General features: G+C 35.0%; 1 protein-coding gene across 1 annotated transcript in view; it reads right to left on the bottom strand.

Moving 5' to 3' along the window:
* Nucleotides 1-15,237, bottom strand: part of fam107b (family with sequence similarity 107 member B) — a 50,954-nt gene extending 35,717 nt beyond the window's left edge. Inside the window, 1 exon segment of the mRNA NM_198372.3 lies at nt 15,062-15,237. The gene's annotated coding sequence lies outside the window, so the exon portion shown is untranslated.

The raw sequence follows: 15,237 nt of genomic DNA on the forward strand, positions 1-15,237 counted from the left end.
CGTTTTTTTTCCTATTAAAAGAGGTGCATTATGTTTTTGGATTTTTTACTTCCTTTAAAATGGCACAATATGAACAATTTTTCATTCAAATATCTCAAAACTACTAGAAAAGTGTCATATTTTGCTGACTTATGTAATAAGCCAATATTGTCCAGCAAATTTAAAGGATGTTCTACAGAGAAATAAGCAAATTTAACTAGTGACATGGACCGTGTCATGGTGTGGCCATAATGATGATATAAACTCTCAATGTACAGTTTGGTTTAATAGAATACATCAATTAAGATGTAATAGGTTGTGTTTTAATGTTTTTTTTTTCTTAAAATGTATTTTTATGTATTTTTTAAGTATTTTGATAAAAAAAAAATCCACATTTTACTCTATTAAAAAGAGGTGCCGTTATTTTTTTGCATTTTCTTCTTTTAAAAAAGCAAAATATGTAAACGTTTTATTGAACTATCCAAAAAAACACTAGAATTCTGATATAATACCTTGATTTACAATTTGGTTTAATGGAAAACCTAAAAACACCAAAGATTAGGGCAATATATCGTTTGAGCATGGATTTCGCAATGTGTGCCCAATTACAAAACTGCCACTGATTTCTTTAAAAATCAATGATACTCACTGCTTGATAGATATCCAAGTGGTGACAAGGAGCACTGCCTTATGATGATATAAACTCTCAATTTAAAATTTGGTTTAATAGAAAACAGGAAAACACAAAATGAGCTTTAATCTGTTGTGTTTTATTAGACAACACTATAACAGAATCTTAAAATGTATTTTTAAAGTTTTTTATGCATTTCTTTCTTTAAATGTATGTTAACAAGAAAAATCTATTTTTTTCTATCAAAAGAGGTGCCATTATGTTTTTACATTTTTTACTTCCTTTAAAAGGCACAGTGTGTAAAAGATTTTAATTTAAATATCCCAAAACCAGCAGAAAAGTGTCATATTTTCCTGACTTAAGTTCTCACATTATTCCAAATAGCCATGCTAATGATGATATAAACTCTCAAATTTACAATTTGGTTTAATAGAAAACAGGAAAACACCAAATAAGCTTTGGTATGTTGTGTTTTTATTGTTTGTTTGTTTTTTTCTTAAAATGTATTTTTGAAGTATTTTGATTAGAAAAATCCACATATTAAAAGAGGTGCTGTTATGTTTTAGCATTTTCTTCCTTTAAAAGGCACAATATGTAAACTTTTCATTCAAATATCCAAAAACCAGTAGAATTATGATATAATACCTTGATTTACAATTTGCTTTAATGGAAAACCTTAAAACACCAACGATTAGGGCTGCACAATATATCGTTTGAGCATGGGTTTCCCAATGTGTGCCCAATTACAAAACTGCCACTGATTTCTTTAAAAATCATTGATCTTTACTGCCTGATAGATATCCAATATAAAGTAGCATCAACAAGCACTGTCTTATGATATAAACTCTTAATTTACAATTTGGTTCAATAGAAAACAGGAAAACACCAAATAAGCTTTAATATGTTGTGTGTTTTATTAGACAACACTATAACAGAATCTTAAAATGTATTTTTAAAGTTTTTAAAAGTATTTCTTTCTTAAAATGTATTTTAATAAGAAAAACGAACACTTTTTTCTATTAAAAGAGGTGCCATTATGTTATTGCATTTTTAACTTTCTTTAAAAGGCACAATGTGTAAAAGATTTTCATTTAAATATCCCAAAACCACTAGAAAAGTGTCATATTTTGCTGACTTATGTACTCGCATTATTCCAAATGTTTCAAAGGATGTTATAATCCAAAGACATAAGAATAACTAACTAGTGACATAGATACATGTCATTGTGTGGCCATGCTAATGATAATAAAATCCCTTGATTTAGGATTTGGTTTAATAGAAAACCTAAAAACCACCAAAGTTCAGGACTGCACAATACATCGTTTGAGCATGGATATCATCACACAACTAACAACTTATGATAGGATAACAAAAAAAAAAAAAGGCAACACCAAGTGGAAACAGCGTCTACTATATACTCTCTCAACATGTTTCATGAGTCACAACTTTAAGATGCCAGAGATAACACTATCACAACATAGCCATGTTCAAACATCCGTTACACCACCACCTACTGCTTGACACACTCATTCGTGTCTCTTCTCAAAACGATGGGGCCTGTTAAGCGCTAACTGTAAAGGGAAAAAAATGACTTCCTGTGACTTTCACCCACCAACCAAAAAGGCTTTTTTTATTAACCTCAAACTATTTCTGCTTTTGGATGCTACAAGTGTTTACCAGTTCTAGCTGGCCAAACACTAACTGACTATAAAAGCTGTCTTATGACTATCATAAGTAAGGGTGTAATGAGAAATCAATGAGCAGAGTGTATGGTGTTAGATTGTGTTAGTTTTGTGTATGTGTAAATGGAGAGGCCTTTAGAGGGAAGCTCAAAGGAGAGATACTGCATGAATGGAGATATTCAGCCGGTGCAGCCCTGTGTTATGTCACACCACTGGAATGTGATGAACCTGCAAAGGCTTTCTACACACAGAGAATATGATGACATCACCTTAACAATGAAAACACCTCTTTTTACGTGCATTTAAACAATTTCATGTCTACCAATTCTATACATCACACCAATCAGAGTCAGACCATCCTAAAATATATTTTGTATGATTATTTTTATGATCTTTTATACATGTTTTATTAGTAAAACTGTTATTTAGTAAGACTGATTTATTTTCAGTCTAGATATCAACATTTCATGTTTCCCTGAAACAATAAAAAAAAAAAAACTCTTACTTTTCCAGTTATTTCTTCTGGGAGGGAAAACTAAACAATATTTATACTTGGTCTAAGAATTTGTTTGATATTTGGACTAGAAACAAGACGAAACAAAGTAAGAAAAGCATTTTCTTTTCATTGTGAGTATTCAATTTTTGTAGCTGAATACTGTTAGAGTTACCAGAAAACCGTCAAATAGTGCTATTCAAACCATCTTGTGGAACTGTATTAATATTGCAATATTTATCACAGAAAAATGTCATCTTTATATAAATTAATAAATTAATCAATTGCATTTTCAATACCGTGCAGCCCTAATAAGAACTTTTAATGTTTCTCAACATTCTTTCCCATTTATTTCTTAAAAACCTTTCTGTTTTGTTTTTTTCTACAGGATAAAGTCACACAGTTCTGGAACAGGTGATATTTAAAAAAATTGTATCAAATAATTTTTTTTAAATAAAGATCTTTATGCTAGAAATATATTCACTTCAAATTTCTTTAAAGGGAGATTTCTTTCTGTTTTTCCCAAACTAGGGTGATGTGGGCATTGTGGCACTTTAAATGCATGTAATGCCTGTTTCATTCATACAGGGCGCTTTTGAGCAGAAATTCCATATACGCCTCACAAAAGTAGTAGAACATTCCAGGAAATCCCTAACATGGATGAAGGCATCTAGCTATTGCTGATGAATGAAAATAAGATCTGAATAAAAACAAAATAAAAATTTTACTGACCATTTACACAACTGCGATAATAAATTATCTATATGCGTTCATCCAGCTATTTAAGGTATTTTCATAAGAATAAAGTCGATTTAAAACCTGATGCTAACTGACATAGCATGCTAGAGTAGAATATAGCTATAAAATAATAAGCTAGATGCATGAACCCACTGTGGTTTAACGATTACAGAAATAGATGTGACTGGCTATATCATATCTAGATGAATATGTCTAGATATCTATATCATATATAGAAAGCTAGTACAATTTACATTTCTCTGAATAATTTGCATGCATTTACATTGATATGAGACACATTTTATTGATTAAAGTTTTTTTTTATTCATCAAAACTACACACATTTTATTCTGTAAAAGCAAATATTAAGCTTCATCAATCATTTAGTTTTGCGAGGTTGTATTATTACCTCATCAGGATCAGCTCCCCAAAATAATGAATGAATGATGACAGTGCAGTGGTGGGATTTCGTTTTAACACTTGCAGTTAAAAACAGTCCCAATTCCACCTGCCAGTAGAAACAGGTACTACTGAACAGCTGACTATCTAAATACCAAAACCAAAGCTGCATTAAGTGGAATGTGTGTGACGTATGTGGTCATTTTAAGTACTTGGATAACAAAATAAATGTTATACAGCTCATTTTTTAGGTGCAACATATTCCAAAAGATCTGGGGTTTTTGACAATACATCCTCCCCCTTGCAATGCCACTGTTCTGAAATGACATGAGTGTAAGTGAATGACAGAACTGTCACTCTTGGCTAATTATCGCTTTATGCCAAATGGTGCACACTAAACCTAAAACCAGCATCTCTGTGCTTAGGTCACCATTAAACCCTCTGTCCACATGGAGATGAGATCAGGGGTGCAGCAACTGTCCAGAACTGGTCAGGTGTGTGTGAGTGTGTGTGGATGTATATATGAGGGATCCAGCAACTGTGTGCTATAGAACAAAGAGAGCGGAACAGAGAGGCCATTGATTCTGCTCAGCTGTGGTCAGCACCTGCTGGGTCACAGCTTATGTTAAAGGGTGTGTGAGAGGTGCAGATGTATATTTGGGGACGTGTGTGTGAATGTGTGCAAACGGATGTGACATTTAGGATTACTAACTAATGATTTCAAGTAATGAAACTAGATTGGCACATTGATCCGTGGCACTCATGTGGGCAACATCTTCAAATCTATCTATATTATGCACAAATTTAAAAGCCTGACCTTTCATATTAGGCTCTGTCGTTTCATTTTGTGAAGTCACAAAATACATTGTTTACTGTAATGCTTTTTTCACCATTTATATGAGCGCAATATTACACAGCAACACCTTACGAATGCGGACAAAAACATGAATAACAGAATTATGAGAAATTGTAATCTTGAAAGTACATTTTACACTTTATTTAGCCATTTTTAATGTTGTAACTGCACTAATTTTTGAAAAAGTATTTTTAATTTATTATTTCTACATTTTTAATCAAACATTTAACTTGAGGTTCTTAATAAAGTGAGAAATATGATCACATATGAATGAGTACATCCTTTAAAGATGCTGCTTGTAAGTTTTAATGAAACAGCAACCTCCCGCTCTCCCTTGTGAAGCCAATACGGAAGTAACTGAAACTGCAATTTAAGGAAATTTTGCTATTCCTGGCTCCATAATAGACCAAATTTCTATCAAGCCCAATGTTGAAATGGCTTTATAGCAGAAAAAAAAATGTTTAAAGCCTGGTACAAAGAAAGATTTTGGTTTATATAGCTAATATTACCCTTCATGACAACTTTGAGGGGGTGAATTTTTTTTATAACTCATCCATTTCATTTATATTAAGTTATACATTAAGTCTGCATGATTAAGGGCGGGGCCACTTGAGTGACAGCTAGGTCTTGCTGGTTGCCGTCACTTCACCTCCGGCTGATTAGCTGCTGAACTCAGCATATACATCATATGTTTATTTTGTTTTATGTGGCTTTACACAGTCAGTTGTTATTTGGAATAATTTCTTCCAATTATCAGATGATATGGCATGCTGTGTGCACTTAATTGTGCTTACAAACCAATCACGTGGCTTCCATATCCTAGGTGGGTGATATTATATACTTGTATACCATCTCTATAAATGTATTTATTTTATTTAAGATCATTAATCATTTGTATTTTTCTTTAGACATGTAATGCACTACAGAATCTGACAGATTGATTAGCTGTAGGCTCTAAAACAGTCATCTGAAACGTTGTCATACAGTTTTATGCCTGGATTTCATGAATAGCCTTGCATTTACTAACACAGATTATATATGAAGTGTTTGGAAGTTATTTGCATTTTCCTCCTGTTGAAAAATGTCATAGGAACAATGTTTAGTGGCTAAATGTTTTACAGCAGTGTTTTAAAAAAAGACTAAACACTTTATTGATATAGTGTACAACCAACCACATGTGGTCGTAACACAAACGAGTTGCAGGTAATAAAGTATTAAGTATAAAAACCAGTCTAAGCAAAATGCTAGCAGGCGCCTGTAGCTCCACTCATGCTCCGCCTCTTTGCCCTGGTTTTTGTATCCCCCGGTTGGTGCGATGACGTACATGGTTGGCCATGCCTACTTGTAGCTTCTATTGCATTCTTCAGAAACCTATGTTTGACATCACGGATACTACGTCCTTATCTTTTACAGTCTATGAATTTTACTTTACTAAAGCCTAAAAACACCATAATATGTTTGCAGATATTTAAGAAAAATGCAAAGTGAATATTCTTGTTTATCTGAAACACAATGCTGAAGTCCGTTATTCTGCTTTGAAAATGGACTTTCCGTGCTGAATCGCGGTCTTGTTTTTGGTTTATTTAACCTGCCCAATGCCAGCTTACTCAATTATAATTTAGCACCCCAAATTGCCTTGTTGGAAAACAACATATTTCATTCATTCAGTCAGGAAGACTTAGCATATAACACTCAATAAAGCACATGAGGTGTACATGAGGTGATCAGTTTCCCCTTTTGTTCACCTGTGAGAAATAGAAGCTCTTTCTAATATATCAATTTGAGTTGTTGGTTAGAACAAAAACTCCTTTAATATGGAAAATATTCTTTCTATCGTGTGCTGTTGCTTTTATTTAGAACACTGTTGGTCGTCAATCAGGCAACTTGCGCTTGCTTTTGTTTTGTTTAAGGAGTGTAATACCTAGTATAATCACGGAGTGTCAAACTTATATACTGCACTTTTAAAATGTAGGAAAAATAAGTCATTTAAGTCCTTTTATATCTATTAAAAAACAATATTATATTGGTTGATTAAATTTACAAACTATATCATGACAAATATTGTTAATAGGATATGAGATCCTATTTCTTTATCATTGGTCGCCTTTTCTCTGATTTACTATGAATGAAGCCAAAACAAAACACAAATTCTCTCAAAAAACTGATCTAAATTGAACTAAAGCCTGCATTTAGACTGAAAGCATCAATTTAACACAGAGGGTGTTTAAAACTGGTACTGTCTAAAAAGAAAACGCCAACTGCTGCCTTCATAATGAAGACAATAAAGCCATCAAAGAGACTGCTGACCTAACACTGTCTGTCCCCACAGACAGGTGTATTTAACCCGAATGAAGAAAAAACTACAGGTGCCTGCATGGCATTTGTGTCTCTGCTTACAAACAGACAGTAAGTCTCTCAGTAGATTTTGTGAAGGGAAGTATTGCTAGTACTATTACTCATCTGAGAGGAGTATCAGTATTACTGTTGCTCATGCAAAGGTTACTAGAGACCTATACAGACTTCTTCTAAACTCAAGTTACAGTACTTAAAAAGAGATCAAACAGATTTCTGCCTGATAACATGGGTGCAAGTAACCACCTAGCAACCACAAAACACTAGCAATCACCAGGATGTGTGGTTACAGGTTGCTAGGGTGTTCTGTGACATTGTTATGGTGTTTTGGGTGGTTATTAGGATATTGTAGGTGGTTGTTATGGTATTCTAGGTGGTTGTATGTTGCTAGGGTGTTTCAAATGGTTGCTATATTTTTGACTGCTGGTTGCTAGGGTGTTCTATGTGGTTGTTACGGTGTTATGATGTTTTGGGTGGGTTTTAGAATATTGTAGGTGGTTGTTATGGTATTCTAGGTGGTTATAGGTTGCTAGGGTGTTTAAGATGGTTGCTATGGTTTTCTGAGTGCTTCGACTGCATGTTTCTAGGGGGTTCTATGTGGTTGTTAGTGTGTTATGATGGTTTGGGTGGTTATCAAGATATCGTAGGTGGTTGCTAAGGTGTTCTAGGTGGTTGTAGGTTATTAGTGTGTTTCAGATGGTTGCTATGGTTTTCTGGGTGCTTTGACTGCAGGTTGCTAGGGTGTTTTATGTGGTCGTTAGGGTGGATATTAGGGCATTAATACTAGGGTGAGTGGTTGCAGGTTGCTAAGGTGTTGTGTGACATTGTTAGGATGTTTTTTGTGGTTATTAGGATATTGTAGGTGGTTGCTATGGTGTTCTTGGTGGTTGTAGGTTGCTATGGTGTTTCAGATGGTTGCTATGGTTTTCTGGGTGCTTTGACTGCGGGTTGCAAGGGTGTTCTATGTGGTTGTTAGTGTATTTCATTTAGCTGCAAAAAGATAGGGTGTCCTGTATGGTTGCTAGGGTATTAGTACTAGGGTATTGCAGGTGGTTAAAGCGTTTTGTGTCATTGTTATTGTCATGTGTTTTGGGAGGTTATTAGGATATTGTATGTGTTGCTATGGTGTTCTAGGTTGTTTTAGGTTGCTAGGGTGTTTCAGATCATTGCTATGGTTTTATAGGTGTTTTGACTGTAGGTTGCTAGGGAGTTCTATGTGGTTGTTAGGGTGTTTCATGCAAATTGCTAGGGTGTCATGTCTGGTTGCTAAAACTATGATCTACGTGGCCGCAGTTTGCTAAAGTGTTGTGATCTTGGTTAGTATTAGACTAGCAGTAACCTAGAACACAACACCTTAGCAAACAAGCAACCACACAGGACACCCTATCAACTTACAACAGTTTAAAACATTTTACAGGCAACAGTATATAGAACACCCATTCAAAACACCCAGAAAACCCACAATCATAAATAACCCCATAGCAAACAACCACCCACAATTTGCCAATAACCACCCACAACACCACAATAATGCTACATAACACCCTAATAGTTTTAAACCAGCAAACTTTAGCAAACCATCCAAAAACACTAGTTAGAACACCCTAGCAATCACGAAGAAAACATCTTTAAAAAATGCCTGAGGTTACCAATGTAACCATGGTTCCCTTATTGGAACCAACTACACCACCTAAGCAACTAAAAATCACCCCTAGTAAAAAAACAGCCACCTGACTAGTACTAGTAAATCCAATTTATCCAATTCAACTATACCCCATGTGCTTGGACTCCGGTGGAAATCGAAGAACCCAGAGGAAACCCAAACCCAACCTGGGGAGAACATTTAAACTCCACACAGAAATGCCAACTGGTCCAGTGACAGAATATAACAAAAATATTTGATTACACAATAGGCACGAGACGATAACCATTTTCGAGGTATATTGCGGTTTTAAAACAGTCAACAATTTCTGCAATAAGGTATTTGTTCGTTTTTTTTTTTTTTTATGTTCGCTTTTTTTTAGGTTTAAGGACAATAGTATCTCCAGCAGAAAAGATCTCCAAAGATGGTAAAAAAATCTGTTTTTGAAACAAATGAAGACAGCAGAAGTCAATAATTCATTTAGCCTGACATGTTTTTATTGATTCATTCATTTTCTTTTTGGCTTAATCCCTATATTAAATGGGGGTCGCCACAGTGCAATGAACCACCAACTTATCCAGCATTTGTTTTATGCAGCAAATGCCCTTCCAGCTGCAACCCATCCCTGGGAAACATCCTTAAATTCTCATTCACACACACACATACACTACGGACAATTTAGCTTACCCAATTCACCTGTGCCGCATGTCTTAGGACTGTGGGGGAAACCAGAGCACCCAGAGGAATCCCACACGAACGCAGGGAGAACATGCAATCTACACAAAGAAACAACAACTGACCCAGCTGAGACTCAAACCAGCGACCTTCTTGCTGTGAGGCGACAGCACTACCAACTACACCACCACATCGCCCCTGACATGTTTACTCTTCCAAAATACTTTAAATGTTTCTTAAAATAAAATATATTGCGTTCAAAAGGGAAAAAGGTTTTTGTTTTTTACCCAGACATTTGAAAATATATTTTTAACGCAGTAACCACAATTCTGTGATCCTGTGAAACCGTGATTTTTTTATCCAAGGTTATCATACTGTCAGAATCTTATACCGGCCCATGCCTATTACACAATATATCTATATATTTGCACACTTTCTGACTAAACAAAAACCTGATGTAGCATTATTATAGATGCAATTGTAAACATACAAAATCTCACATTATCACACTACACCTCAAGTATTAGTTCATCCAATAAAACAAAAAAACAATGCTACATAACACCCAAACAGATTCACACCAGCATCCTTCAACAAACCACCCACAAAACCCTAGCTAGAACACCCTAGCAATCACCTAGATTACATCTTTAAAAAAACAAATATACCACCCCAGCAACTAAAAAGGAACCTCGGTAAAAAAAAAAAAAAAAAACAGGTACCTAGAACACCCTAGCAGCCATCTAGAATATCTTATCATGGCTAAAAACATTTATTTATAAATGCAGAATATCTAGTCATGATACCATGTTGCATAGGACAGAACATATTGTAATGTTTCATCCAAGTCTTGACATCCTCATTTAGATCTAAGATTTATCTTGTGGTCATGAATCAGACACAATGCCCATTAGTCCAGCCTTCTCTCTCTGCCCTGTGAGCTTTCCTGGACCTTGTGGGGCGAGAGAGAAGAGGAGGTATCTGATTGTCATGTTTCTTTGTTCGATTTAAATCGATGCCAGCAACAGAATGCCAAGCAGCTATTGGTCAGATCTGACTAAAGGATTTACAGACAGCTGTCTGTGTCTGGATTACACTACAGAGCTATAATTCACACAAACATACACCACTACTCATGAGAAAACAACATGCAAATGCTACAGATTAAACAAATGGCTTCATAAATAGGACAAATTACAACAACAGCAAGACAAAAAGAACATTTCTGCACACAATTTCCAACATCCTCATAGCTCAAATTTGATATCAAACCATGTTAATTAGATGATGCAACTGTCAAATGTTCACTTAATGAGTGCCAGATTTATTCTACTGTTCATTTCCCAACCCCAAATGCATGTGTTTATTCAAAACAACCCCTAATATCTTAACCAACGTCCTAAATCACACAAGTAACTGTATATTATCTCACTTCTCCTTTCTATTCTTTCCCTCACCTAATATTAACTCAAAGACATTAATAACGGGTTTAAGAGAAAACTCTTTGTTCATGCCCCAACAGAAACACAGCATGTGATTTATTTGACCAAATAATAAACGCACATCATCTCTTCAACGAATTCCGATCTTAAACCATCAACCGAACAACACATCCAAACATCGACCCATTTTTAAAAACACGGCCTCAAGCCGTTTATCATAACAACTCAAAAGCCAGCCCCTCGGTGTCAACGTCACCGCTAAAATCCATGGAAACGAGAAACAAAAGAACATAAACATGCACTCATGCTTGATGATTTCAAACCCTACATGAATATTGCATCATGCTTTAATGAGCAGATACAGCTCAAAATCATTTCGTGTGAAAGAACCACACATGCAGTCATATTAACATGATGTATCACCATAATTTGGAATATGTATATGAGATACAAAAGAAGGTATGTGTAATAAACGGGCAGGCAAGGGGAAACAAAGAGACCTGTCAAAGAACAGCTCTGCTACAAGCGAACAAAGCACGCTGCTGAGAGTGACTGAGTTGCACACGTGCTCATACGGACCAAAACAAAGATCCGTATCAATGCGTATCAAGTGTACAGAAGTGGCACAGTCGCATGGCAGAATGAAGTTCCTCTACAGCAACATGTTCATTAGGTTAATCAATATGCTGCGTATAAATGCACGCCAGCATGCACTCAATATGCAGTGTAGACAAAATTCAGTCTAGACCCGAGCCTGCTGCTGACTCACAGCATGTTCAGATAGCGAAAAAAACAAGGTAATTCCAGCAAAAGGACATTCCCAGTGTACCAGGAAGAAAATCAGGAAGCATGAGTATTTAAATGTACTACTTTAAGCACTTTATTAGTCAACATTTTTTGCTTTACATGTCAAAGAAGGGCGATATGACAAATATCACAGTCTGTATTTTGAGACCGCTATGAATAAAGGTCTTCTACGTCCTCGTCATTTTTTTCTTACAACAAATATCACAATGTAAGTCTGGATTTCTATTTCTATAAGTCCATTTCTTTAAATTAATCAATCAATTAATAGATTATGTATTGTATATTAGGGCTGTACGATATTGGAAAAATGTGATATTGCGATATTTTATTTTTTGCGATAAATATTGCAATTTGAATATTAGGGTTGGGCAATGCCGAGCAATTTGGTATCGTACGATGTCTAATGTAAAACTTCATGATGTACGATGGCATCGTCGTCGGAGGCAGCGGTGAATTAATTATTTATGAATAATTAGTTAATTCAGAACAAATTAGTTATTTGTAGCCTACCGTTTCAACTACCTGACCCACATGGTCTTTGTTTTATCCATAACCAAATCAAAAATAACTAAAGTTAAGTTACACACAAATTACCACCTGTCAATCACTTTTTTTCGCGGGACTCTGGCATGAATAGGCAGAGTGATCTTTGTCAATATATTGGTGTCGACAAACTTGTTGCAGCTCATGCCTGTGTGTATGTTTGTGTGTGTGTGGTCACATGATGTGCGTTTTTAGCATCGTGATGTCTATCAGCCATCAGAGATGGATGATGGCATTGTCTATCGACCCAACCTTTATAAATACAGTTTTAAAGGATAAGTTGAATAGCATTATCTTATGGTTTTTGAGTCTAAGCCTGGTTTATTCGTTTGCGTTGAGTGACCGGCGTAAACCACGGCGAATGCTTAGCGCATTGTTGTTCATTTATATTTCTGCAGGCTGTTTGTGTTGCTCTGCAATAACACTTGCAAAATACTAGCAGTCAGTGAGATTTTTATGTTCTTCTGTGATGAATTGCTTCGGTGGTGTTTTTTTTTTTTTTTTGAACGCTTCAAACTTGCTCATTTTTAGGCGGGAACCAACGGGTTCGCGTGGCTCTCAGTCTCGCCCACACTCGTCAATGCTACCAAGCCATCCAATCAAAGAGTTTGTCATTGCGACGTGTAGTTACATTTTTTGAGAGGTGCGCGTCGGCCATGGCGAGGGCTATGCGACTACGCGCAGGCTGTGCCAGAGCATACGCATGCGCTTGGTGCAGAAGTATAAATCTGCCCTTAATAGTATTTAGCTACAGATATTGAAGTACAATAAGACTATATATATATATATATATATATATATATATATATACTTTTTCAAAAAAATTCTATAGAAATACAGTATTTAAATACAATTCTGTAGCTCCGGGTCAACTATTGACCAGCAAACTAATTGAGACTCAACATTGCATAACTTGCGATGTGACTATTACAGATACACACATTGCCATATTGATGCATATACATCATAAGTGAAATTCATTATACTCGATGTACTCATTTATATGTGCTCATATTTAAAATAAATTCATATTTCACTCATTTGTATGAGCTCATAAAATAAATAATTATATTAATAAAATATAAAACACTTTAAAAAAATTAAAGATGAAAAAAAAAATCACTAAATAAAATGCAAAGAGTAAAGATTGTACTTGAAATATTGCAACTTTCGCACCATGCTGTTCATTTGTTTTGTCAGCATCCTTATAATAATGAAAAAGCATTACTGTAAACAATCTGTAATACCACTAAATAAACAACAGAGCATAATATAAAATGATAGACTTCTTATTTTGTCCAAATCAAAAGTACATCCATTGTTTAAGTCGAAGACAAGAAACTGAATAAGACATGTAAAATTAAGAGAATTGCAATGTACCCTGGGTTGACCCCCATGTGTAAGAGGTGATGTGAGAATACTAGTCAGAACAGTTGGACAGGGTGTTACTGCAACACTACTGTAACCAACCAATGACTTAAAGCACTATTTTGTCAGACTGAGGACATGGTGTTACTACCCAGAGACGCTCTAATCACTCAGTCCCTCTGTCCTACCCATACACGGGGGACGAGCATCATCGCATACGGGAAGTCTGAAGTCATGACTCTATCTCACTTTCTCTGTTGCATTCGTAGTTATACCGAACGGAAACCACACAACAGAGAATGATAGCATGGGTGTGAGAGGAAGACACAGATAAAGAGATATGCAAACACAAATAGGAAGAGTTCACTAGCACTAGTCAAGGGAACTGGTTCAAAGATCAGAAAACAGATGTAAAACGTTTGACAAAACAGCCTCCAAATTGCAAACACATGTAGTCCCGATCCAACCCCTCCCTACCCCCAACATCCCCTCCAATACAGAAAACCCAGTTCACTATGATCATACTGAACATTAGACAACATATACTGCAACATCTTTATGAACACGCTGATCTTGATCACTTTGAATATTGCGCTCAGATTATGTGCGTATGAAAATGACTACAGCAGAAGTTATTTAAAATGACATGCATTTTAAAATATATTCAAATAATGTCAAGTTTTGTACAGTAAATGAAAAGGTCTAATGTTTAAATGAGACACAAAAAACATAAGAAATCTTGGAATGTAAATGAGAGACACTGTGTACAGTGAGGAAGACATGACAAGACAAGACAAGACACGTCTCAAGTATTTGGTATTTCTGCTAACTGAAACACTTTACTTTTTTGATCTGTAACTGCATGCGCTAAAATAATATTAACAATAATAATAATAATAATAATAATAATAGCCTAATAATAATAATAATAATAATAATAGCCTAATAATAATAATAATAATAATAATAATAATAATAAAAGTAGCCTAATAATAATAATAATAATAATAATAATAATAAGCAGTTCCATTTTAAAATGTAGCCATTGGAAAATAATGTAAAATTAAAATGAAATTGGATTGTAAATTAAAATATCTTTAAATTTTAAATGAAATAATTGTTTTTATTTATAAAACTATATATATAATTTTTAAGGTTCAAAAACGAATTAATAATTATTTTGACTTGAAAATAGTGCTATCAAACACGCCTACTTTCATTATACCAAACATTTGTTTGCCATTGTTCTGAAGCGCGTGATTTGAGCGCTGTATTGTTCTGTTTGCTCATTGTTTAATCTACTATATCACACATTCAATATATGATCAATGTATCATTAGTCGATGCACATAAACATTGTTTGCAATGACTCGCGTCGCATTTCCACTACTACAAATAGCGCGTTTCGATGCAAAGCGTCCTGAAAACAGACCCACAGTCAAGCACACACATACCTCGAAATCCGTCCTGAGCGATACTTCTCTGAGGCAAGTGACTTCAGATGAACCTCAGCAGAAAGAAACACATGAGTTCACCTCTCCCGTTGTGAAGGTGTGTCTGTTAAATCTGGTTTTTCTCTCTTGGAAACAGTTCAGTCGTAGACAGGACCCTTAGAAATGTAAATTAATAT

Source organism: Danio rerio, chromosome 18 (assembly GCF_052040795.2).
Source record: "Danio rerio strain M-AB ecotype USA chromosome 18, GRCz13ab, whole genome shotgun sequence".
Lineage (NCBI taxonomy): Eukaryota > Metazoa > Chordata > Actinopteri > Cypriniformes > Danionidae > Danio > Danio rerio.